The sequence below is a fragment of the Podarcis cretensis genome, assembly GCF_951804945.1.
Source record: "Podarcis cretensis genome assembly, chromosome: 5".
Lineage (NCBI taxonomy): Eukaryota > Metazoa > Chordata > Lepidosauria > Squamata > Lacertidae > Podarcis > Podarcis cretensis.
Window position 1 is genome coordinate 83,910,543 of NC_137174.1, and position 27,464 is coordinate 83,938,006.

The following is a 27,464-nucleotide window of genomic DNA, read 5'->3' on the forward strand; positions in this document are numbered from 1 at the left end:
GTAATAGTAATGCTAACAATAGTTTCTTTAAAGCCTCTTTCTATAACAACAAAAATGGCTCCTGTTTATGCAGAAAGATAAATCAAATTTGCTATCGCAAGATGTAGTGATGTGCAGTATCTGAGACAGCTTAAAAAGATTGGACAAAATTCATGGTTGATAAGTTTATCGATAACTATGGCCATTGCTTTGTTGTAATGTACAATGTGCTGTCACTAGTTTTTTGCCTATGGTAGCCATTTTGTGCTGGCATCCATTGCAGTTTTATCAAGTTGATCAGTGACATGTCAGTTTTTACCAACAAGCACTGGCTCTATGAAACCTCCATCTTCAGGGACAGTATTCTGTCTTTAATACCTGCATGTGACCTTCCTAGAGTCATGTGACTAGCCACTTGAGAAGTGTGTTGCCAGACTACACGGGTCTGATTCAGTATAGTTGTCCCTATCCATATTGAAAACGCATAGGGTCTCTTTCTTTTGATGTGCACAAAAGCTCGCAATGCCACAATGAATGTGTTTTTAAGGTGCCGCAAGTCTATTTCTGCAACAGATTTAACTCACCTATATTCTTCTAGATATAGGTATTTCAAGTTCAGAACAGAACTCATTTCATGTTGTTTACACTGAACAGATAAGAGTTGTTGAATAGGATGTAAATAGAATTCCATCTGCAAACTGAAAGGATTTACATTTGGAAGCAGTTCAGAAAAATTGCACAAACAATTGCTCCATGCTCAGTATAGTTGAGTATCTGCAAAGCCTATAGACTTTTCTCTTTAGATTGTGGTTGAGCAATCAAATGTGAATGCTATCAGCAACCAGGCATACTTCCTTTCTCAATCCAGCATAAGTGGTGTTGAATCAAAGCAAAACACTGCATTTAGGAGCATGCAAGGCAATTTAAAGAAAGGTTTGGATGCCCTGACCACAAACTCATGTAGAAGTTTTTAGAACATATTTTGTGTGGAGTCTGAATTGCTCCCCTCACATGTGCAGCCATTTTTTGATGGATGAGACCAAAAAAGGATTCTTGGCCTCATGTCTGACACAGTTGGATGGCTGTTTCTCCTTAGATCTTAGCAAATATTAGCATATTTAAACCCTGCAGAATCTGTACTGTGAATATTTCTCTAGCTTTGATCCCAGAGCAGTTTGAATGTGCACAGAGATTCTATGTCACTACATCCACTTAGTCACTACTTTTTAGATGTGCAACTGTCATGTGTGCAAAATGGCATAGATTTGATTTTTTTCTGCAGGCAAATTTGATTCCTCCTCAAATTAATTTCTGTTCCACACACACAAGAAATACCTTTAAACTTATTGAAACTTGGCTTCTCTCCTAATTACTTCATATTTCCCAAATCCAGTGGCGTAGCGTGGGTTATCAGCACCTGGGGCAAGGCAAGTAATTTGCGCCCCCTAACCCATGGATTTGCGCCCCCTAATCCGTGGATTTCCCTGACCCCCAGATGTTGCGCCCGGTGCGGCCGGCCCCCCTGCACCCCCCACGCTACGCCACTGCCCAAATCAGATAATCTAGAGATATGTCGAGGACCATTTCCCATCACCTCAAGACATTGTATTACCCCTTAAAATTATTTGTGATTTCTTTCCTATATATATTTAAAAAACAACAATGTTTTTTTCAAGATAGCAAAGGTGAAAATCAACAATTTCAATAGGTCTATGCTGAGTAAAACACTGCTGACTACCACCCACATAACTGAATGCCCAGACCCAGGAAGGAGAATTCCTGCAAATACTTTGGAAGTGGAACAGTGTAGTTATTGCTAACAGAATGCTTATTTCTTTTAAGAACTCACATCCAACTCTCCCCCCCCCAATCACTTTACAAAAGCTAATAAAGGCTGGATTAAGCTACAGCTTTGAAGAACTCATCTCAAAAGGAACCCTGAAACACTGTCTAAAAGCAATATTATCAGTATTAGAAGCTGAAAAATTATGCCAAAAGATCTAGGTCAGTGCTTTATATATATATTCAAAACAATAGTACTGATGCCAAAAATATCCAGTGTCCGAAAGAAGCCTCAGATAGTCTGAGGGTCTTTCAGTCTCCAAGTTTTATGTAAATGTTCATCCTTCTATGTGAGCTTTGATTCACAAGGACTGCTGTCTTAGCAGTTTGCAGTGAGGATTCGGTACTAGATAAAACCTGTACGAATCAGCAAAGGTATTTCCCTTTGTCTGTGTACCAGTCACAAGATTTGACTTGTGTCTGTGGGCTTTGAGAGGGAGCTCGTTGTGTTTTGGAGCTGCTTTGTTTCTTTCCAGTTTGTCTCATTATTCGGGACCAAATTAAGTAGGTTTAATGTAAATCTCCCTCCTTCACATGCAAACCCTTCACTGTAAATCTAAAAATGGTGACATTTTTCTCCTTTTCACAGAAGTGAATGAAATTTGAAGGCATTTGAGTATCTCCAGAGTTGAATAAGCTCTCCAAACTATAGGCCAATGCTTCCACACATTCTTTTTCTGATTTATTTTCTGCCAGACAGTTTACAATGTGTATTTGTAGTTGTCTCCATGTGAGGGCATGAAAACTGCTAAATTTCAGGATGATAGTAGTAGTTCTTTGGCAACAACAGACTTTACCATTCTGAGGCAGGGTAGATATAATAGGATTCATAGGGAGCATTTAAGCTATAGATATCTGGGAAAGACTGGGAATGTGGAACATGCCATTCTGCTAGCTAGCAAGGACCTAATACCTCAAGAGTCGTGGGGTGGGGCTTCTTCTCCCCACTACAGATATTTTGGAGGTATTTTTCCTCCTCCTCAATTGACTTGCACAGGAGAAAGAGCAGTAGTGGGAGAAAAACAGCATAGAACACCATGAAAAACAAACTCAAATTTTAAACCTTTCCCCAAATCACTGTGACTGGAGAGGCCACTTGGAAAATAATTCACTTTCATTTGCACAGTACAAAATGAGAAGCATTTTACCTTTAAAGATGGTACAGAATATGCTAAATAAATAAATAAAATAAAATATTGGGGCGGGGCATAAGAAGGGAAGAGCCAAAAAACAACAGTCCAGTTTGATTTCAGCAACCTATCTAGCCATGGAATGCTGATCATCTGTTGGTGGGCAGAATCAGAAATCAGCAGGGGACTAAAATGGCTCAAATCCTGAACAGAAGCATTCTGTGCTGCAACATTTTGTTGCAGCCCCAAATGGTCCCATACAAATATTGAACTCCATATATACCAGGAGGGCAATTAGATAAAGTAGAGGAATTTGCTAGTCCTGAAGTTAAGTAGCCCTGCATTTTGTGGCCCTGTTTGAAGCACAGCACAGTTGTCAGGATAAGATCAACACTTTAAACTGAACTGTTTAAATCCTCCTTGTGTTGCATTCTAGGTTTCTGAACACCATATGAAAAAGAGGGACAGCATGATAGTGATGGCAATGTACCGGTATATGCTTTAGGCCAATATATGTTAATGAATAATTGACCTGCCATAATATGCAATTACAGCAAAACTCCACGCACCATTGTATAATGGCTCTTCCATTAAAACGTCTCTGTCTTTTCTGAATGATGCATTGCATTGCTTCAGACACCACTTGTCTTAGAATCTTTGTGAACTGTTTTGCTGATGATACCAATTTGTGTCCTGAATTCTTTGTGGTTTGGGGTTATCATTAATGCATGACCAACCAGTGATGACCGAGGAAGGGCTTGGAATCCAATTCAGCACATGACAAATAAGCACTTTGCCTACCAGGTTTCCTAGATGCCTTCATTGTGTATAGTGCTATACACAATGCTTCACTGTGCTATAGTGAAGATTAACAAATTATTTCTGTCAGAAAACTTCTAAAGGAAAAACTAAAAGTGCTATCTTACACATGTTGACTCAGAAGTAATATCCACAGAGTTCAGTGAGGCTTCCTTCAAGAAAAGTGTACATAACATCGCAGCCCAAGTCATCTGCTTCCCACAAGTATAACACATTAATACATGCTAATGAAGGAGTGTGCAACCTCCAACCTGTGAGCAGAATGAGGCCCTCAAACCATTTCTGTCTGGTTCTTAGGACTCTCCCCAGGCCATGACTCTCAGTGAACAGCTGTGGGATCTTTTTGAGTGATGTTATCTGGCTAGAATGTGTCCTTGTGGTGTGGTAATGCATCTTTGATTCCTAGATGGACAGAAAGGTGTGAAGGGGGTGTACAGAAAGCCTTGACATTTGGGTGGGTGGACTGTTGTCTAATCATGCATGGGTCATATGACCCATGTGCATCCCAGTTTTGGGACTCAGCATGTTGGAAGGTATGCTAATGTAACAAGGTGAAGATTGCATTTTGCAGATGGTTGCAAAATGTGAAGAACTGGATATAGGATTGGAAAAATGAGAAACTAATATAATTAAAATTGATAGATCCTTCCACCCTTATTTGAGATGTACAAGAATGAGAGATGGGATGGGAAAAAGGAGGAAGAAAAGAAGAGAGTAAGGCAATGGGTAGAAACACTAAAACAGAGATACCCTCTGAAATAAGAGAAACTCGATTTCGGAATTTCGGAGTTTATTTTCATCCCTTTTACAGCACACTTAACATTGCTTATTTTTCCTTTAAAAATAGCACACAAAAGGAACAATGACCAGAAGCTAATCCATTCATTTTAAAATACCCTCAAGAAATATATTTTCTGCAGCTTTACATTTGCCTCTTTTTCTTTTTGCTAAGGGAAGCAATTTCTAAAAGAAGGAGAAATGCTTAGCAGGAGAACAACAGTGCCTTGCAAAGCTTATACAGAGATAAGTATTTATTATGCCTGTGGCAAGATGATGTATCATTTTGGACTAGTGTCTAATTTCATAAAGAATAAAAATGCATAGACTGATACTAATCCCAAGACTGATGGCAGGTATTTGGACATCTGACCATGTAAGCAAAACTCATGGTATAAAGAAAATAGCATGAGAAGATGGTTGTATGTCAGGCTTGCCTGTAAGGATGGTTGGATGGATGTGTAGAGCTGCCTTCTACTGGAGACATTCTGTTAGCCTTGGTGAAGGTCCCGCCCCCCCGGCCAGTGTGGTGTAGTGGTTAAGAGCGGTAGACTTGTAATCTGGTGAACCGGGTTTGCGTCTCCGCTCCTCCACATGCAGCTGCTGGGTGACCTTGGGCCAGTCACACTTCTTTGAAGTCTCTCAGCCCCACTCTCCTCACAGAGTGTTTGTTGTGGGGAAGGAAAGGAAAGGAGATTGTTAGCCGCTTTGAGACTCCTTAGGGTAGTGATAAAACGGGATGTCAAATTCAAACTCTTCTTCTTCTTAGTCATTCTCGCAAGCAGGGAGCTCAAAATTAATTTTGGAAATTCTGACAGTGAGAAGTGGAGCTGGACCTACCAACAGGCAAAGTGGCGAGGCTGTTTCAAAATCATCATCATTATTTGTAGGAAGTTTCCAATAATAATTATCATTGGAAACGTCCTCCAAATAAGGGGATTGATTAAAAGGAAGTTAAAAGGCAATGTCAAGAGAGTCAACTCATTCCAAAAGGCTTGTAAGTTGGTGGAATAAAAAATATTGGAAGCTCAACAGCTGTGTGTACCACAGATCAGAAAAAAAAAAATACCACAACGGTCAATAGGATGCCAGCATGGTTAATCAGCATGGTTAATGAGTCAAAAAATGGCAAGCTAAATTGGGGCCTGAGCTTTGAGTTGCATTGTGGCATCTCTTGGTTTTCCCTGGTCGTGTTTGACTGGCCAGGGTGATTTGGGGCTGTGAGGTGGGAGGGGGGGTGGTGGCAAATTTCCCAAAGTTCTCCCCCTCCTCTGCATGGTTACATGCTCTGGCTGCATCTACACAGCTAGAAGAAAACTCTCTGAAAATGCTCTGAAAACAACCGTTGTAAAGCTCACAATGGAAAATTTCATAGAGTTCCCATTTCAGCTCTATAGCACCATCTGCTGTCACAATGAGTCCTCAATTAAAGTTTCAAATCTCCTGCGGGCTGTGTGTGTGGAGATGCTCCTTCCCCAGTCCTTAAGAAGATACAACAGCTGTCTCTTAGCAGAGAAATTATACAAATGGTAGCTGACAAGGGTTTTTTCTTGGGTGCCATCTGAGCTTTTACCTTTCCACAAGGATTCAACATGGAATTCAAAATGGATGGCTAGAGTTCATCCTTCCCATTGTGAGCAAAACAGACAGTTAATCCTATCAGGAGAAAAGAGGTTCTTGTTTTTAATGGTCTTCAGAGGGATTTGGTGTCTGACATCTCGGCAGAGCTTTGCTTTGTAATGGCTGTCTTAGTTCATTGCAAAGTTGGACGTTTGCAAGACTGTGACAAATTAGCTCAGTGTACACAGAACTTTGATCATTTTCTGTACAGTACAGCAGGAAAGACCAGAATAGGGTCATTCTAAGTTCTTCTGATCCAAGAAGGAGAACAAAACACACTGGGGGTGTTTTTAGTGGCAGGATCGCTTTTGTCAGTTCAGAAATGCATCTCACTTATTTCTTCATTGCTCTCAACCACAGCTGCCATGGGAGGTCAACTAAGTCACACCAGAGGGCTTCTTTTATCATATGATGATATGATATTTCTGCAAATTGGGCAATTTACAGTTGCTTGTGAAAATGGTCATGTGGTGTACATACTGTCCACAACAGTGGAAGCAGAGTATAACCCTAGGGCTAGTAACCATGGATAGGCCTATACTCCATGATTTTCCATGTTCCTCTTTTAAAGTCATCCAAGTTTGTGGCTGTCACTCTATCTTGTGGGAGCAAAACTGGGGATTTGTGTGGTCAGGTTTGCACTTTTCAAACGCAAAATCCTGGATGTTTCATTCACATTCAGTTGAATCATAGCTGCCAAATTTAAAGAATGCCTCATCTGAATTCAGGCTATTCTAACTTGATATGATACTACAGTGGTACCTCTGGTTACGAACTTAATTCGTTCCAGAGGTCCGTTCTTAACCTGAAACCGTTCTTAACCTGAGGTACCACTTTAGCTAATGGGGCCTCCTGCTGCTGCCGCACCGCCGCCACACGATTTCTGTTCTCATCCTGAGGTAAAGTTCTTAACCCAAGGTACTACTAACCCAAAGTGTTTGAAACCCGAGGTGTTTGTAACCCAAGGTACCACTGTATAAGCATCTGTGAGAATATGAGACAAAATCCCAGTTTCCCCACCCTAATTAGCAGGTTTCCATGATAAATCTGCCCACTTCAATTTTAGCCAGTTTCCAATAAATGTTTTCACCTCTGATTGTTTCACAAATGGTTCTGCTGCACTGCATGAGTTGCATAGGTGTAAGGTTAACAAAACATTTTTCTTCTGGGTACAGTTTTTGCTTACTGCATTTGACATGGGTTAATATGAAAGGATTACCATCAGAGATGCTACAGAATAAAACACAACTCTGTTCGCCACCCTCCATGGTGGGCTACGTTGTGCTGCCAGTGTGGCAGACAGGAGGAAGGCAATGAGAGCTGCAGGCTCAGTGTTGCTGCATCATGAACTGGCTGTACCATCAACAGGTGACAGGGTGGTGCCCAGGTCTGGAACTCTCCTCCTCTAGACTGTTCTATGGGCATACATATATTTCAAGCGAAGCCACAGTGCAGCCTCAGTGTTTCCTCCTCCCTCTGTTAAAAACATCCTTGCAGTGGGCAATGGACAGCTTCTGGTTCATAGGGATGGATAATTTTTTTAAACCATGATAACTGTCAAACACGTGGTAAGGTTTTTGCCTTTCTCAAAGCGGCATGCATAATTCTGCTGGAATTGTTCCTATGTCAAGTTCTATCGCAGCTTCAGGAGTTGGCAGGGAATGGAATTGGGCAGAATCCATAAAGGCCAGAGGCAAGGATGCCCCAAGGCCTTGGCTCCATCTCAAGGGACTAAGGCTGGTGGCATTATACCCAGGTTGTGAGTGGGGGCTCACCAGAATGGCCTGGGCCAAAGTGGACCCCTTCCGGACACCCAGCTCCTCCTTTCTGGTCCCAAGTGGGGGGGGGTAGGAAAATAGGTTTGCTTACCCTAAATGACACCATGTGAAGAATGACAAACCTTATCTATTGTTGTTTAGTCGTTTAGTCATGTCCGACTCTTCGTGACCCCATGGACCAGAGCACGCCAGGCACTTCTGTCTTCCACTGCCTCCCGCAGTTTGGTCAAACTCATGCTGGTAGTTTGGAGAACACTGTCCAACGATCTCGTCCTCTGTCATCCCCTTCTCCTTGTGCCCTCCATCTTTCCCAACATCAGGGTCTTTTCCAGGGAGTCTTCTCTTCTCATGAGGTGGCCAAAGTATTGGAGCCTCAGCTTCATGATCTGTCCTTCCAGTGAGCACTCAGGGCTGATTTCCTTCAGAATGGATAGGTTTGATCTTCTTGCAGTCCATGGGACTCTCAAGAGTCTCCTCCAGCACCATAATTCAAAAGCATCAATTCTTTGGCGATCAGCCTTCTTTATGGTCCAGCTTTCACTTCCATACATCACTACTGGGAAAACCATAGCTTTTACTATACGGACCTTTGTTGGCAAGATGATGTCTCTACTTTTTAAGATGCTGTCTAGGTTTCTCATTTCTTTTCTCCCAAGAAGCAGGCGTCTTTTAATTTCTTGGCTGCTATACCATCTGCAGTGATCTACCTTCATTAAAACAGTGTAAGAATGCAAACAATTGGGTGCAAAAATGATAACATATTACACTGCTGATGGTTCAGCACGAGAGATTTGGAATAGTATGAAGATGCTAGTTAGAAGAGAAAGCTTGTCAGAGTCCTGAACACCATTGAATTTATGCCTTCTCAATTTCAAAATGGAAACATCAGGGAACATTCTCTTCTGCTAATTTAATAATCTGGAGGCTCGGTTTAGCTAGAGAGCAGCAGAAGAGAGGCTTGGGAGGGGGGAGCACACTGATAAATAATGCTAATAAGCTTGTCCATTGCTCTAAGAAGGTCATGTTACTCTTGATATGCACAAATCAAGTTACTCATCTCAGATTTAAATTGAAGATGGAAATAATCAGATATGTTCTATTTTGTGTCCACTGGTAGACTTGTAATGCCAATGGAATGACAATACATGGTGACAGAAATACATATTCCGTTTAGATTAGGTCATTATTTTATCTAAGTATTCACAGCACAGGTCATGTGAAATGAGATTTTACAGGGTCAAGGGGACTGAGAGTAAAATCAAGAAAATTACAGGAGACTGGGAGATTAGTGGGCAAAATTGCATTGCTAAGAACTATGATCAAAGTTTCTGACAAAAAGGAAGTGTGGGAACAGTACATAAAATGATTGCTCGGGGAGCGTAATGGCAGGCTGTGCAAATTTCTTCATCCAAATGTCATTTTTAACATAGTATAATAAAGGCAGCAATCCTATGGCAAGATCCACCAGGATGAGCTGCTCAGGATGCAGCAGAGCTCTGGCTCAGACAGCTGATTCCCGGCTCAGCCAGCACTGAGTCCCCAATGCTGGCTCAGCCCAAAAAATATGCTGATGTAATTTGCTCATCCTGGCTCAGCTTGGGCTCAGCCTAATGAACTGAAGCTGGCTAAATTGAGGTCTGTGTTAGTACCAAAAGGTGGTGGTGGGGGTTCTGGGGTGTGGCAGAGGTGGGAAAAGAGGGTGTGGGGTTATGCTGAATCCTTAACCCATTCAGCTCAGTCATGCAACCTTGCAATCTGACATAGAACCCTATTTTAAAGGCTTGTTCTCTCTCTGCCAGGTTTACGCAGCCTAGCAGCAGTTAGCTCCACCACTGAACAGGTTTTCAATCTGGTTTAACTGTACGCTGGCTTAACATACAAGAGCATCCTTTATACCAGATTTCCGTGCACATGATTGCTAACTTAGTGGCACCACTAAAATATAATTCAGTCCCTTAAATGTGTTTTCCAGGGAATCCAGCTGATGGGTAAGGTGGGGGGAGAGGCAGATTCTGGTGGCTGTTAGAGACTCACGAAAACAAATGAGATGGGTGGAATTACATTTGTATGTTTCTGTCCTACCTTGCTCATAACGTGAGAGAATAGCTGACATCCTGTCTCCAACAAAAGTAGAGAGAGCCACAGCAATAATTTTGCAGACTTGAAAGGAAAGGTCTCTATCAGTTTCCTGAAGAGAAACTTTGACTCCAAACAGAACAATGATGCTTATTTTTTGGATAAATTTGGGGACAACAGCGATAAGACTTGTTTTCCTCCCAAAGTAGAATCTTGCTCTTTCACTTCAACCTTATCTTTGTAAGATACACTAGCGGTGGGTGGGAGCGTTATCAAAGGGTTGTAAGCAAGACCCCTCCCATTCCACATAGGAGTCAGTGAAACTCCAAATATCTTTAAACTATAGATTTTGCCCAAGCAAATTGGCACATGTGCCCCATCTTCCTTCATATCACCCTCAAGGTTCATCCCTACACCTTGCTGGATGGGAACAGGTAAGAAATCTCTGTTGCTTGGTGGGTATAAGGTACTTGGGGAATTCCACTTTCTATATCACTCTATTCAGAAAACTGTCCTTATAATTTTGGTTTCAATTAATACTGTTCAGTTCATCAATCAACTAGATCTCATATGATTAATTGACTTAAATGATTAGACTCAACAGGCCACCACCCTCAGCATTAAATGCATTGTGCAAAGACACAACTTTATCTACATTTCTATCTGCGTCTCGCCAAAAGTTGTGAATTAATAATTGGTTTAAATTTCTGTTTTCAAGTATTTTGCAAATATGCATTTTCTTCGGTGGGGGAGGCATTATTACTCATAAAAGCTTATATACAATGAAATGTGAAACTCATTTATATATGTCATCCATAAATTTAATGATTTTCTTTGCCTTTTCAAGCAATTCAATAGATGCCTTAAGGTTACCTTGTCCTTCTGGGAGGCTCAGAATTTCCTCTAACTTATAACTGCTCATGATAATAAAATAGAACAGCTGAAATATGGAGCAAGCTCCTAATCTGAAATATCAAAAAGTGATGCAATATTGTTCCTAAAAAGGGATGGATGATTACGGGTATTGGTAAGAGGATATATTAAGTATATTTAGTCCACTATGGACCCACACGTGTGGGTTAGTGAACAAAAGAAAAATGACTGGTGCCTGTTTTTGAAAACCATGGCTTGCACATAAAGAGCCCCAGTAGCAGAGTTTAAATCCCATTGTTAGGCAGATTTAGTGAAGCATAGGAAGAGGCCTTTAAACCTTCTTTTAACATTTTCCAGCTACTTGAAGCAACTGGCCCCCTTTTCCTCTGATGCAGAGAAACAGGCTACACGCTGAAGTACATTTAAAATATACTTTCCTTACATTGCCCTTAACAGCAACAAAAAAATGCAAGTAAATGTTCTTAGTTGAAAAATATAGCAAAGACAGAGAGATCTGTTGAGGCATGTCTAACCCTGTCATTTGCAGCATGAAGAGAGAGGGAGGGGGAGAGGGAGAGGGAGGGAGAGAGAGAGAAACTGGAACAGTGGCCATGCCACTGAGGCAGTGAGCAAAATCAAGAAGACAAGACTATCAAGGGAAAAGTTATTTTGAAAGTAATATGCTATAACTGTGAACTACCCTGAGACCTTATGATGAAGGGTGGTTCATAAGTCTAAGAAAGAAAGAAAGAAAGAAAGAAAGAAAGAAAGAAAGAAAGAAAGAGAGAAAGAAAGAAAGAAAATGAGGGGAATTATGTTCAAAATTTTATGAATTGTCACTAAAGATAATATGACTGTTGCAGGGAAGGTAAATTTTATACCGAGCATCCTATTGGCTTTATTAACTAGAAGTTTCGGCCCAAGTGTTTTTGATAAAAGGTAAAGGTAAAGGTACCCCTGCCCGTACGGGCCAGTCTTGACAGACTCTGGGGTTGTGCGCCCATCTCACTTAAGAGGCCAGGGGCCAGCGCTGTCCGGAGACACTTCCGGGTCACGTGGCCAGCGTGACATCGCTGCTCTGGCGAGCCAGAGCCGCACACGGAAATGCCGTTTACCTTCCCGCTGGTAAGCGGTCCCTATTTATCTACTTGCACCCGGAGGTGCTTTCGAACTGCTAGGTTGGCAGGCGCTGGGACTGAGCAGCGGGAGCGCACCCCGCCGCAGGGATTCGAACCGCCGACCTTTCGATCGGCAAGTCCTAGGTGCTGAGGCTTTAACCCACAGCGCCACCTGCGTCCCTAGTGTTTTTTTGATAGGCAAGCTCAAATAAAGGGTGCACTGAGGTGAGATGAAAGAAAACTGTATGGTACCTGGAGGGTTTGCTCCACAGGTCAAAGAACAGCTCCAGGGTAGGGGTAATACTAAGGTAAGGCCATGCATGAGAGTTCTACCTTCACTGTCTATGACAGGCATAGGCAAACTTGGCCCTCCAGGTGTTTTGGGACTACAACTCCCATCATCCCTAGCTAGCAGGACCAGTGGTCAGGGATTATGGGAATTGTAGTCCCAAAACACCTGGAGAGCCGAGTTTGGCCATGCCTTGTCTGTCTATGAGTAACTGGGAATCACAGGTGAGCAGACTGCTGTTGCACGCCTATCCGGTGGCTGGGAAAACCCAGCCAGATGGGCAGGGTATAAATAATACCCGACAGACATTTGTAAGAATAGGATGCTGGACTAGATGGGCCATTGGCCTGATCTAGAAGGCCCACCTTCTTATGTACTTAAATCATTAAACCATAATTATTCAACCTTCTTCAACCTTGGCTCTCCAGACATTACTGGGATTCAACTCCCATCGCTGAGCCATGCAGGCTGGAGGTGATGGAGGTTATTGAGCAAAAACATTTGGTGACCCAAATATGGAGAAGCATAAGTTAAATTCCTAGTGTCACAGCAATTTCTGCTGTTGCCCCTGTACCTTGGGCTTCCCTTCCCTCTAACCTATGTGAAGCAGCAGTCATCAGACTGGACCACACTTTACGTGTTTGAATCCTCTGGTTTTCCATTTTTATCCACTTACATATACTTTTCTCTGTTTTTCTCTGTTACTGTGTAATTGGTTTTAGGAATTGCTTGTTTATTTTAGATTATATGCCACTTAGATTTTTTAAAAATATATATTAAGTGGTTTATAAATGCTTTTAAATACTTAAACTATACCTGCCCTAGATGCACTGACTATTACAACACCCACAGGTGTACAGGGTATCTGAGCTTAGTATCTCATCATCTCATCAAATTCAACCCAAATAAAATTTCTCTCTCTCTCTCTCTCTCCACACACACACACACACACACAAACTACAAGGGTCTGGAAGACCTTTATCTCTGTACTGGTTTTGCAAGCAATATTGACACACAATATTGTCAATAAATAAATAACATATACAATAAAACAACATCATAGCTTGCAGACCAAACTTTCCACCAGAAAGCAGCTGTAGAAATATGTCCCCCCTCACCTTGTTTGTGCATGATAAAAAGCAAAGGTTTCTTGTCTACTTCCCTTGGACACAAAGATAATCAAACAGTCCCAATTCTTCTTTGAGAATTCTCTCTCTACAGTAAGCAGGAATCAGCTGCACCTCCAGGGATAGCAGCCGTGATTTATATTTATGAAAGAGCAAAGAACCAAAAAGGAAGGAAGGAAGACAAGAAAAAGTAATCCAAATACAGAGGAATCCCACATTGGGAAGCCTATAACTATTCAGGGGTGTATAATGTACACAGCTTGCATCCAGTAACAGATGCCGCTGCACTTACAATTACACCATTGCACCAATTTATTGGATTTCACAATACATACAAAATATAAGATTACCCGCAGTTCTGCAACCACTGAGCACAACGGAAAGAGTTATGTTCAAGGCAGAAACCCTAACAATCCGGATTTCCTTCCTGAAGGCCCTTTAAATCAAGTCCTTCCTATCAACATCCATCATGGGCTCTAATTTGTTTATTTATTTCATATATATTTCTTTGCTGTGGGAAGAGACAAATGAGCTCAAGTAATGACTCCCTTACACGGAGGAGCCTCTTTGCAGAGGGAGGGAGGAGGGAAAGCTCTTCAGCTGCTCTCTTTATTGATCAGCGGCTAGAAACCTAATGTATTTAATGTATGCCTTGGAGAAATCATGTGTCTGGGAAGCAAAAGAATGAGGCTCAGCATCTGCTTAAAGTCTTTAAGAAATGCTCCAAGTGAAGCGGCAAGATGCTTTGGAGGAGAAGGGGGAACAGAGGCATGCTTGCTCATCCACAAAGGGGGCAAATTGAAGCAGCCTTGAGAAATGATGCAAAAAGTGCCTGGTCCTTCTAGCAATTTTAACAATGTGATGAATGTAGCCCCTAAGCCTGGTCTAGCTGGTGTAGCGCTCCCATCAGCCCCAGCCAGCATGGCAAATGATCAAGAATGATGGGAGATGTAGGACAACAATATCTGGAGGACACAAGGTTGGCTAGCCTTGCCCTAAACACAGGAGCAAGTAGAGTGCAAAGGATAGCCCTATCAGAGTCAAGCTGGGCTGAAATGCTCCACTATTTTCTGTAGGAGCAACAGGGGTTAGGGGACATTCTGAGACTTTCAGGGCAGACAGATTTTTTTACAATTTTCAGGGAGAGTGGTTTTTCTTTTCAATATAAAGATTATAGGAAACTGCCTATAGGAAGTCCATTGAGTCCTTCCATGTTGCAGTTATTAATATTGTGCAGCTTAAAGCAATTGATGCATTGAAAATGGCTCCTTTTAGAATAAAAATTGTCCCGATCCATAAATATTATTCAAAGCTTTACTAACTAGAATTCCTTCAAAAATACAGGTACAAAACAATCAAGATACTCCCAGAAATTTGTATAAAGCTTATGCTTATCCAAGCATAGGTTCTTCTTAAATATATTTCACATAATTATGATCAGAGTAAAAATCAAATTTCTGTCCCTTCCATCTCTTGTGTGCATCCAGCCTAAGGCTATGCAGCTCCAGGAAGAGCTTCCTTATCACATCCTTTGTTGTCTCTGTGGTGTCCAAAGAAAGATTAACAGGCAACTTCCTTCATGATGGCAAATTTGCAATTGAATACCTTAATCACATGGCCTAAGGTTAAACACTAAGTAGACTCAGTGAAATTAATAGACCTAACATCATCAAGTTCATTCATTTCAATAGTTCCACTCTAAGTAAAACCACCCAATATTTTAGAAGTTCTTAACTGTATTTAGAATATCTTTTTAAAAGAATGTATATTCTTTGGGAGGAAGAATGTATATTCTTTGGGAGGAAGGGCGGAATGTCAACAACAATAACAGTACTAATAAACTGGGTTCAACATGTTATGTACAAAGCAGCCATTTTCATTTAAAATTCTTCTTTTGAATATTTTTGGAAATCTGGTTACATAATGAGCACCATTTGAATCATCATTTTTCTGCTTTGTGTAAAGAACTGTTTTACGTTTTATCACAGAGGAACACTCAGACCCCCCCTCCTGAGAACATGGCTTTTTCCACATGAGAAATTATGGGTACAATATTTTTAAGAGAACACAATCTAGAGATCTGTCAAAGCCTCTTGAGATATGCTGCATTTTGTGGCACTGAACATTTTTTTGACTTCCTGAAAGATTCCTACAGAAGTTTTACCTCAGCAGAAAGACTTGCCTCAAATTACCTTTAGGCAAAATATTGCTTCAACACTTGCAAAAGAAAACAAATCACATTTTTTGGAATGTCTGTTGTATGAAGTTATGTTAAAGAGCTGTGGGAAGTTTTTTTCAAGGGCTCCCTAAACATCTAGAACATACAAATGGCCTGATGAACCAGACCGATGGACCATCTAATCTGGCATGATGTTCTCACAGTGACCAACAAGATGTTTCAGTGAAGCCCATGAGCAGGACCTGAGCACAACAGCACACTACTCAAGATTCTCAGCTACTGGTTTTCAGAGGCATACTTCTTCCAATGTCGGAGGTAGGGCAGGCATATTCTAGATATTACTGGATGGCCACCATCTCTGACCATTGACCATGTTGGCTGGGGCTGATGGGAAGTGGAGCCAATGATAGGTTCCACAGTCTTGACCTAGGGTCACCCATAACTGCATCAATGCTGAAACAACAACACCACCACCCACTTTGTGGAATCATGGGGGGCCACACTGGGCAAGTGCCACAGCAATTTTAGAGGCTATGGTGCTAGAAACAGCCAGCTGAATTATGCTGCAGTGCCCAGCATCCCATTCATTACATGAGATAAAACCAGGCAGGGAAGAGGTGAGACAGGGCAGGACTAGAAATGTCTCAGTGGACACTGCTGTCAACAGCTCTGGCCAGCACACAACCATTTTCCTAAGTGCATCAGGCTATCCATTAAATTAATGGGACAGCAGGCAAAGCTTTGTGAAGGTCAGTATGACTATGTTCATGGTGCTATATTTATTTGTGTGTGGTACAAGCAGCAGGAGCACACTGATCTTGACCAAAGATAATAAGCTATTGATTAGGGTAGGCACAAAAAGCCTAACAGAAAAAAGAAGGAAAAAACTTCATTCCAGAGAATTAAAATGAAAAGGCTTTCTTTAAAGATAGTTGTCCTTTCCTGTTGTTCAATTTAAGGCATTTTTGCTTCTTGTTGTTGTTCTTTTAACTCCTGGTGACATTTAGATGGATGTAAGATCAAAACTAATTTTAAAAAGTGGGCACGTTACCTGCTCATTTATCCAAAACAATGTGTGTGTTAGCACTTTTGTAACTCAAGGGTCAAAATATAGTTTTGCTCTGTTTTTCAGTCCACTATGTGCATGGAATAATAAATTATAACAAATTCCTTCTTGGTCCCTGTGCGTAATGCTTATGCACTTCACACCCCCATTTTTCTTGGGTGGGTGTCTGTTATTAGAGAGCTTCATATATCTCTGCAAGTGAATCCTGATTCATTTGGAGTAGTGTTGGGGAAAGTTTCCAACCCTGGGGGCCAGATGGTTATCTCCCTACCTTTTGTGGTCAAGGCTTGATAGGTGGGCAGAGCTACCCGTCTGTCAGTCACCTGATGTCACAATGATATCAGATAACCTTTTTTAGTGTGCCTGTGGGGTCTTCAGAAACTCCTCCCAAAACATTGTTTGGCTCAGTAATTTGAACAGGTTTTCAGAAGACCTGATAAATCAAAATTTTGGGTAGAAGATTCTGATAAATCAAAATTTTAGAGAAACAATGAGGTGGGCACCTCATTGGCTTCTGTTTGGCTACTGTAGAAAGAAAATGGACTAGATGGATCTGTGGTCCAAAGCAGCAGGGATCTTCTTATGTTCTTAATTCTGCTCAAAGGGGAATTTGACTGATTTGAGGCACCGCACACCACAAAACCATTAACCACAAACCACATTTACCAGAATCTGGCAAATTAGATTGCAGGTCCAAAAAGCATTGACCTGTAGGACAATGGAACCATGTCATGTCAAACACAAAAAACCTATTTGTGCGGCCTACAAAATCCAGAAAATCTCCTGTCTGGGAAGTTTGTCAGTGAAATGGGTGGATATGGAATTCATAGCAAATTTCAGAATAGTGGGGCGGGGGGCTTTATTTAAGGGTTATAAAATACGCCTATAACATTGATTTTCATGGATCTGCTTTGAGTATTGACTAACATTGAATATCATGTCATGCCTCCTGGACCTTTTTTCTGAATGGAAATACTGGGTATCTCCATTCATTTCTACTTTAGAAGTCATGGGAAATGTGGTTGAATTAGCCACTGGACTCATTCCCATGAGTTCAGGTAAAAGGATAATCAGCGTTGTTTTCTAAAAATGCAAATACTAAGGTGCTTTATTGAGCTTAGGGTAGCTTGGATGTTGTGGGCATAAACATGTACATTGTAAGAGGAAAATGCTGAGTATCACTCAGCAACAAGACTATGTTTGGATTCCAGCACTGGTTTAAGGGGATGAATTGGTCACTTAAACTGATTCTAGGAGACTTACATTGCATTCTATAAGCCTTTGTCTGAGCACAATAATTCAGCAGCCCATGTAGTGTTTAAAGTCTTGGACTAAGGCACAAGAGAGCAATCTGATCCAGCAAAGCAGTTGTTATGGGGGTTTATTTCAGGGAAATTTGCTTCCAGTGTGCTTAGGATTGTATCCATATAGGGAGAACTTTAATACTTCTTTTCTGTTCAGAAAACTGGAACATCTGTTTCACCCATGATGGTTTTGGTTGGGTTGAGCATATCTCCACTTTAGCAATTTCCCCTCTGTAGAAGCAAAGGCTGACTTCGAAGCATCTGGAAAGATTATATTCTGTTTTTATGATTTCAGGCTTTTTATTTCTGCTGTCCTCGATAGAAGATGAACAAATATTACAGTGGCAGATGGACTACATCTGTGTATGCTTGGCATTGGGGAACAAAGTCTGCATTCCCCCCTCAAGTGAACTTTTTTTTGCCCTCTGTTGGAAATTGGGTGGGTTGACTCTTTGTCCCCAAATAAAAAGCTGATGGTTGCTCAGGAAGCAGAATTGTAAAACTGTAGCTTTTAAAGTTGTCTTTCAGCTTATGTTGTAGATATAAATTTAGTTGAGTGAAATATAATGGATGATCCATTTGAATAAGTTCTACAACAGAAGATTTTTAGATTTGCATTTTAAATACTTGCTGTCTTACTCACTAATTGTGTCGTGAGCATGTGTAATAAAAGATAGTGTGGTAGGGTGGAGATGCTTACTTGAGCAGGGGGGGAAAGCCTGAAATCGTAAAAACCTGACCTCTGAGTAGGTAAGTCACTACTGGAAGCAAGGTTAGTACCATCCAAACACACTGACAGGAGTGCTGGATTGACTCTACCTCACCACTGCCCCACTCCTTCCCCTCTGGGTTAGCAGCAGCATTTTTTAAAGAAGCAAAACCAAACTACATGGCCCTGGAGCAACATTACATTATTATGCAGCATCAAACTGAGTGCCATTGAATTTAATCTAATTTTTACTTACTGTATTTGTATTCTGGCTTTCTGCCCCATGGTGCTGAAGGCAGCTAATGACAATAATGCAAATATAACAAAATATAAGATTACAATAAAAGTAGAAACATAAGACAGACAAACATCAAAAACAACAGTCAGCTAAAACCAATCACAACATATTTTGAAGTGTAAATCTGTTGTTTCCTTGGTTCTTTATTCCAAATAATGGCAGCAGCAACAACAACAACCATTGCTATACCATTTAATTCCCAAAACAGGCATTTAAGTGGTCTGCAGGTATTAAAACCAATAAAACAATCATTAAAATTGTATGCCAAATAATTCCACCAAGTCCTTTTTGAGCCTTACTCTCCATTTTGCAGAGGAAGTAAATTAGATATCATATAAAAACTTGGTTCTGTTCCTTTTGGTAGTGGCTGTAGCCCAGCACTGGAATTTTACGCTGAATGATATGAAGTCTGGATTCCTGTGTTGCAAGAAAAAACTGACCCAACAAAGGAGACTTGGAAGGCAATCCTTGGGCAAGACCTGCTGGGACAAGCAGCTTAGGATGCAGCAGATCTCTGACTCAGCTCAGAGATACACTGACATAGGTAACTTGTTCACGCCAGCTCAGCCAAAGCTGGCTGAGCCAGGACCAGTGTAAATCCCCCAAAACAAGACATGGTGGAGGTGGGACCAGAGATCAGGGACTTTGGCTGCATCCTAAGCCTATACAGCTGTATAGCCTGTTCTTGATGCAAAGTGCAATTTCAGCAACATTTCGGCTGAATCTGAATTCCAATGGGCTTTGAAATGCAAGCACTCATCCATCACACCTCAATGCACAAAAGGACCTGAATTCTGAACCCTTCAGTCCACACTTGGTTCTCTAGCCTCTTTTGAACTGCTGTAACAGCATCTTGTGCAGAAATGGCGAGATAACATAATCCTTCCATTTGAACTTGTTACCCTCTTCAATGCAGCAAGTCAAGCGGGCAATATGTGAGACAGGAAGCACGTTTGAACTTGACCTCACGATGCAAGTTCTGCAGGCTTCTGCCAAACTGTGCTTCAAATGTCATTGTAAGAAAGCCTTTTTTTAAAAAAAACCAAAACCAAAAAACCTTATTCATGCTGATATAGAGGAAGACTATTGCTAAAAACTGTGGAACGCACACATCTGGGAAGGACGTTTATATGTTGCATGATGTGCAATCACACACTGATGAGCCTTTGCAGCTTAGAGTTGTGCATGTCTAAAGCTCTGTTCAAGCTTTCGGCTGAATGTGTAAGGGCAGAATGTGTGAGGATATGGGAATTTATGCCCCTGAGTCACCTGTTCTAAGCTTCCTGCATTAAGCAGAAAGGTAAAAGATAAAGGTAAATGTAAAGGACCCTTGGATGGTTAAATCCAGTCGAAGGCGACTATGGGGTTGAAGCACTCATCTCACTTTCAGGCCGAGGGAGCCAGCATTTGTCCGCAGACAGCTTTCCAGGTCATGTGGCCAGCATGACTAAACCGCTTCTGGCACAACGTAACACCGTGACGGAAGCCAGAGTGCACAGAAACACTGTTTACCTTCCTGCCGCAGCGGTACCTATTTATCTTCTTGCACTGGTGTGCTTTTGAACTGCTAGGTTGGCAGGAGCTGGTACAGAGCAACAGGAGCTTACTCCGTCCCGTCACGGGGCTTCGAACCGCTAACTTTCTGATCAGCAAGCCCCAAAGGCTCAGTGGACTTAGGGAAATTCAGGCCCAGGAGCCATATGCAGCCTTCCAGGCCTCTCTCGCTGGCCCTCAGAACACTTCCAAGAGTTCACATCCCTCGGTGGCCCCTCTTTGCCCCTTGAGTGCTTTATGCCTGGCTGAAATGTATCCTTGAATTCTTAACAACATCTCTTCCTTACCTAGATAGAAAACAGAGAGGTGTGTGGAAGGGTATGTAGAAGCTAACCTGTTGTACAAAGGTAAAAATGTACATTTGTTGTTTTGTCCACTTGTGCTTCTGACCACCATTGGCAGCTGAACCTCAGAAGTTTGGCCAGCAATGAATGAAGCCCTCAGGCTGAAAATGTTTCCCTACCCTTGAGCTACACAATGACCTTATTCAGGGCAATGTCAATGAGCAAAGCATACCTTTTCAGGAGGAGCTGGGAAAGTGTTATTCAGCACTGCTGAAAATGTTCACAGAACGACTGAGTAATTTCAGCATCAGCTTTCGTGATTATACACGTACCTGATTAACTTAACTAAGTGCAGCCGAATGTTCACTGTGAATTTGCAGACTACAAATGTCTCGGATGATAGATGTTTAAAGTTACAGCAATCACGTTAAACACAGCCATTGTTTTTCTTTTAACACTAGCTGAGAAAGAACACATATTGTTCTTTTTGCAGTTATTATACCATCTCCAGGGAGTTTTGTCACACATTGCAACCAAATAAACAAAAAAGTGCACATTACTTAAGCAGCCACAAAAACTTTCTTCAATCCATTATACCAGTTGTTTAACCAATGCATGGCCCATCTAGGCAGGTTCCTGTAAGCATTAATTCAGTAAGTATTCTTCAGAAGTTTATTCTTCTCCATTAGCTGTCAGCTGCTGGAGTCAGGAGTAGGTCAGCAATAAAGGACAGTGGTGTCAATGAAATTAACTCTTTATTCAAAGAAACCAAAACAGTGCAGGCCTAGTGATCCCAGCAAAGTCTTGCCCCACCAAAGGTCCCTGCCTTCCCACCACTTCCTTCCTCAGCAGCCTAAGGCTTTGATGTCTTGTCTCTCTTTGCTCCTCCCTTTTCATTTATCTCTGTGTTTGGGGAGACCAGGGGGAAGGGGAGCTGACCACAGCAGGAGAGGGAGATTCCCTGGATTCTTCAGCAGCCTGCCTACACTCACCCTCCTCCACCCTCACCCACCTCCACTCCTGCGTCTGAGTTTAGACAGCTCTCTGCCACACCCTCTTCCTGCTCACGAATCCCTGTTGCCTCTTCAGCTTCCAACACCTCCTCCTCCCAGTCTGCTCCCTCTTCTCCCTCTGATCACAAACATCATCCCTCCACCAATCTCCTGGCTCTGAGCCAGGTTCCCTTGGGGGTTCCCCAGCTGCTGCCTCCTACCACTCCTCTGCATCCAGCCAGTCCATGGCATTAGCCGTGTGTGTGTGTGTGTGTGTGTGTGTGTGTGTGTGTGTTTAAATTTAAGTGCCAAGCCAACTCTGTCCTTATTACAGTTGCAGGAAACCTTAATATAATTCAGAAGACATTGTAAATGTCTGGGTCTAATTAATTTCATAAATGTGTGTACATCTGCATGTACACACACACACTTTGAAGAAGTAGCAAATTGGTTCCTAAACCATATTAAGCTGAGTAAATCAGATCCCCATCTGTGATAGAAAGCATATTGAATAATACAGATTAAATGTAAACCATACTGAGCTGCAGAAAAGATGCCATATAGCAGATTTACAGTCTACAATGTGCGCAGAGAGCCTGTTAATATAGATCACTGCTGTCACACATCACAGTTTGCTTGTCTTCCCACACCTCGTCCCCTTTCAACAAGAGCATAAAGAGCACACCACACCATTTTTTGATTCATTTGGCAAACTCTGCTCCCCACAGGTCCTAATTTCATGTGGCGAGGATTAAGGATGAGAATGAGAACTCTCTCACAGACATTTTGCCATTGCAATCCATCTAATAGCTGTGATCAATTTTAAGTCTTCACATAAAGGGAACTTACAGCAAACAAAAGGCTGCAGGTTTATGGGGATAGACTGGAGTTTCCCACAGGAAAATATGTTTGCGTGACAGTTAGGAATTCAGACTGGAGTAGGTCACTGACTGGATGCCTGGAGGATGCAATATAGTTAGCCAGGGTAGGATTTAGCCTGTGTGTAGTAATAATAATAATAATAATAATAATAATAATAATAATAAAAAAATTTATTTATATCCCGCCCTCCCCAGCCGAAGCCGGACTCACTAAAACAAGACTAAAACAGTACAACATTATAAAACATTATAAAAATTAATTAAAATCAAAATTGATGGCAACCATAAACTAAAGTTTTGTAAAGATTGCCAAAGGAGGGAGTCAGGCTGTGCCCTGACCAAAGGCCAGGTGGAACAGCTCTGTCTTGCAGGCCTTGCGGAAAGATGTCAAGTCCTGCAGGGCCCTTGTCTCTTGTGAAAGAGCGTTCCACCAGGTTGGAGCCGCAGCCGAAAAAGCCCTGGCTCTAGTTGAGGCCAGCCTAACCTCTCTGTGGCCTGGGACCTTCAAGCTGTTTTTATTTGAAGACCGTAAGTTCCTCTGTGGGGCATACCAGGAGAGGCGGTCCCGTAGGTACGAGGGCCCTAGGCTGTATAGGGCTTTGAAGGTTAAAACCAGCACCTTAAACCTGATCCTGTACTCCACCGGGAGCCAGTGCAGCTGGTATAGCACCGGATGAATGTGATCTCTAAGCGAAGACCCCGTAAGGAGTCTCGCTGCAGCATTCTGCACCCGCTGGAGTCTCTGGGTCAGTCTCAAGGGCAGCCCCACGTAGAGCGAGTTACAATAATCCAGTCTGGAGGTGACCGTAGTGTGGATCACAGTGGCTAGGTCAGGGCGAGAGAGGTAAGAAGCCAACTGCTTAGCTTGGCGGAGATGAAAAAATGCCGCCTTTGTTATAGCTGCAATCTGCGCCTCCATGGAGAGGGAGGTATCGAAGATTACACCCAAACTCTTAACGGACGGTGCTGGCACTAATTGCACCCCCGCAAGAGATGGGAGTTGCCCCCTCAGTCCCATGTCGTCCCGTCCCAGCCAGAGGACCTCTGTCTTCGAAGGATTTAACTTCAACTGGTTCCCACGTAACCATCCAGCCACAGCCTCCAAGCATCTGATCAATGTGTCTGGGGCCGAGTCAGGGTGGCCGTCCATCAACAGAGTTGGGGGTCATCAGCATACTGATGGCAGCCCAGCCCAAAACTCCGGACAAGCTGGGCGAGGGGGCGCATAAAGATGTTAAAAAGCATCGGGGAGAGTATTGCACCCTGGGGCACACCACACACCAAGGAGTGGCGGGATGACAATTCCCCCCCAAGCGCCACCCTCTGTCCCCGACCAGAGAGAAACGAGCGCAGCCACTGAAGGACTGTGCCCTGGATCCCCACGTCGGCAAGGCGGTGGTCCAGGAGTTCGTGATCGACCATGTTGAAGGCTGCTGACAGGTCTAGAAGAATCAGCAGCCTCGATCCAGCTGCCTGCGGAGATCATCTGTTAGGGCGACCAGAGCCGTCTCGGTAACCATCCACCCCTAGCCAAATGGCAGGCATTCAAGGAAAGGAGTCATATCATTCAAGGTCTGGCACAAAAATGCCAGAGTAGGCCAGTTAATTTTCCATGTGTTATATAAAGACATCCAGGGTTCCTTGCTGGTCTGACCAATGAGACCTTATTGCCTCACTCACCCATTACTGCATGGATGAGGATCCTATGAATTTACTGAGAATGCTGTTAGCATGTTCTGATTAGTTCTAATGTGCAACTGAAAGTAAACAAACAAGAAAGGAGATTCTGACTAAACATCAGGAAGAACGTTCTGGCAGTAAAAGCTGTTTGACAGCGCAACAGACTCCCTCGAAAGGTGGTAGGCTCTCCTCCACTGGAGGTTTTTAAGCAGAGGTCAGATGGCCATCTGTCATGGATGCTTTAGTTCAGATTCCTGCATCGCAGGGGGTTGGACTAGATGACCCTTGGACCCCTTCCGACCCTACAAATCTATGCTTCTATCAAAATATATCATTGTTTCTGGGAGGCAAGTAAATCACATAACCTTAACATCTGTGGGGTCGATGGACACTAATATTTAACTCTTACTGGAGCAATGAAAATGGAGAAAATGACTTCCCTTCCTTTCACATATACTAATGCTGCTGAGGTCATATTTATGTACACCCACAAGTGGTGTTGAAATCATTCCACAGGAAATTGGTTCCCAATGTTTCCAGTCCTCACTTAAAATTGACTTCATGACAATGGCAGGTGGGCAGTGTGATTCGGTTTCATGATGACAGGGGTGCTAAGAATGTTCACCATTGTGAGTAACGTCAGTATAAGCAACACAAGTGATATTCAGTACCAGTTCTTATTTGTTCATGGCTTCATTTCCACCAAATTACAAAAGAGGAGTGGTTTGTGGTATGTGAATAGGACAGCAAAGCTGAGGGACCCTGTTCACCACCCTTTCTGTTGCCCCAGCCCTACCTTGTTCCTGTCACTTACTCATTGCCATGGGCTCTTGAGTTTGGTAGGATATGATGGCATCATCTTATCAAGCACCCCAGCAAACAGAACATTGCTTTATGGTGTTCATGTATTTTATATAGGGCCAGGAAAGGGCAGAGAGGTAGTTCATGCCAACGGATCCACTACTGATTGGCAATGTAATCTGAAGTCTCTCGGGAGTTGTCCCTGCTGCCCAGCCAAGTCCACTGACTGAGCAATTGTTACACTGGAACAACTCCAGATTGTGGTATGTTGAAGCAACCACAGACCATGAAAGCAGAAATCTTGTAGCAGGTTCATAAACTACAATGGGGTGTCTTAGAGAGGCCGCATGTACATCTGTGTGTTCTCACATTAACATCAAAACCTCAGTGCTGATGTCAACTGGCGGGCATCACAAATGGTAGGAGAGGCAGCTGGCAGCAGCTGGTGCCCAGAGAACTCCAAACTTGCAACGGGAGCAGGTTTAGAAAGCTCTGAGCCAAAACCCACAGCAGCACAAGCAGTCCTAATTTATGTGTTCCAGATTCAATAAACCTATGAGTATCAGGCATGATAGCAAACTGTGCAGACTATTCACTGTGCTATAAATAAAAGGGGCATGCTGTCGCCGTTCAGTGAGTGACAAATAGTATCCAAAAATCTCCAGTTCGGAAAATGATATGCCATCTGCTTGTCATTCATTTCTAAAGGCTTTTCTCCCTTCTCCCCCCACACTGGGAGGGGAAGAGATCTAATATAAATGATTATGGCCCCGTGAGCGGAAAAATACAGAGTTTATCCTTTTTAGACAGACAGGTGACAAGCTTCCATCTTTGATCTTAACCAATGCATACAGATTTCAAATTCTAAATAAATGCACTCTTCTCTTTTCGGTTGCTGATAGCTGTCAACGGTCAAAAGACAAGCCATCCTTTGAGGAGTCTTTCAGGCTCATCAGCGCCATCGTGCTAACCAAGATGATTGCTGATGACCAGGCACTTTGGGGTTCTGACGGCATGGTGGTGATTGATTAAAAGGCAGGCTAAGGGACAGGGAGCTTAACTGCTAAACATAGGAGTGCCTGTGCCCTTTCCGTTCAGATTCCTTTCTTGAATAATCCATCCTTAAGTCTGTTTTGTTCCAAAACACAGGAGGTATGAATATTGCATCGAACTGTTCAACCATTTAGAGCAGGCACTGGGAACCTCAGATATATCTGGACCTCAAAACTCCAGATCACACTTCAGGTCACACCTATCTTTGCACCTGGGTGTTGTTGTTTTTTCCAGGGTGAGGACTGAACTGGGACCTTGAACTCTTGTTTGTCTGGATGAAGATTAAGGGTGTGTGTAAATATGAGTAGAAACTAGCCCACTGTACAAAGGTAAACTTTACATCCACTCCCCCAGCTGTTTTTGCCTCTGGTCTCACCCAGGTGATTTATATACCACTTCATATTTGGGTGAAATCTAAGCTGTTTACTGCAAATGAAAGTCAAATGCAAGAAAAAAATACAGTAAATAATAAAAAACACTAAATACATTCTGTAGTTTAGAGCAGCACAGTTAAGAATTAGATATCCTCTTAAAGAGCAATATAAATGCAACCAACTAACATATGCAGACCATAATAATTACCAACGTATCGTAAATACAGACATGCAGCATAGACAGTCAGCTATACCCAACAAATATACACGCATGCATACATGCGGTACTCTGACCTTTGCTGCTATCCTATGCCATATTGACATCCTAAAAGTAAACATATAGGGAGGGTGACTGAAGGACTAAGGCTAATCTCTTGCCAGAAGTTGGTCCTATGAAAAGGACCAATGTATATGCAATTAATTCACAATAATCAGTCCAATACCGTATCATATTGACATGTTGTGGTCCTTTATACCACCCACTGTCCCACACATTTTCAAGCTCAGTTCTGCAATCATGTGGGTTAAAAAAAAGTTTCCCTTATTTATTTATTTTAACAGCAGAATATAAGAAAGGCTCTGTAACAGTATGTTCACTCTTCAGATAGTAGTTTTCAGAAATCTGTGTTGTTTCCATGAAAATAGCAAAGCATTAGTAAATGATGTCATTTTTTTGGGGGGTGGGGATACTTTCAAGGAGATCAAGGCAGAAATGAAACTTTGGAAAATTGTGATTCCCCCAGATTTATACACAAGGATATTGCTGCCTCCAGGTGCAGCACATTTATTAGAAAAGTTGAACTGCATTTTGTGCTGACAGTGAAAACATTTGCTTATGAGTTTTGGGACGTAGAGAGAGGA

At 42.3% G+C, this 27,464-nt stretch overlaps 1 long non-coding RNA gene across 2 annotated transcripts in view; it reads right to left on the reverse strand.

The window, feature by feature from the left end:
* The window catches only part of LOC307217292, a 117,558-nt gene that overhangs the window by 22,487 nt on the left and 67,607 nt on the right, over window positions 1-27,464 (reverse strand). Inside the window, exon 1 of one of the 2 annotated variants that reach the window (XR_013839536.1) lies at window positions 18,943-18,986. The exons of the other annotated variant lie outside the window; for it this stretch is intronic. This is a non-coding gene — a long non-coding RNA (uncharacterized lncRNA). Of the gene's footprint in view, window positions 1-18,942; window positions 18,987-27,464 lie in introns of those variants that run through there. 2 annotated transcript variants of the gene reach the window in all.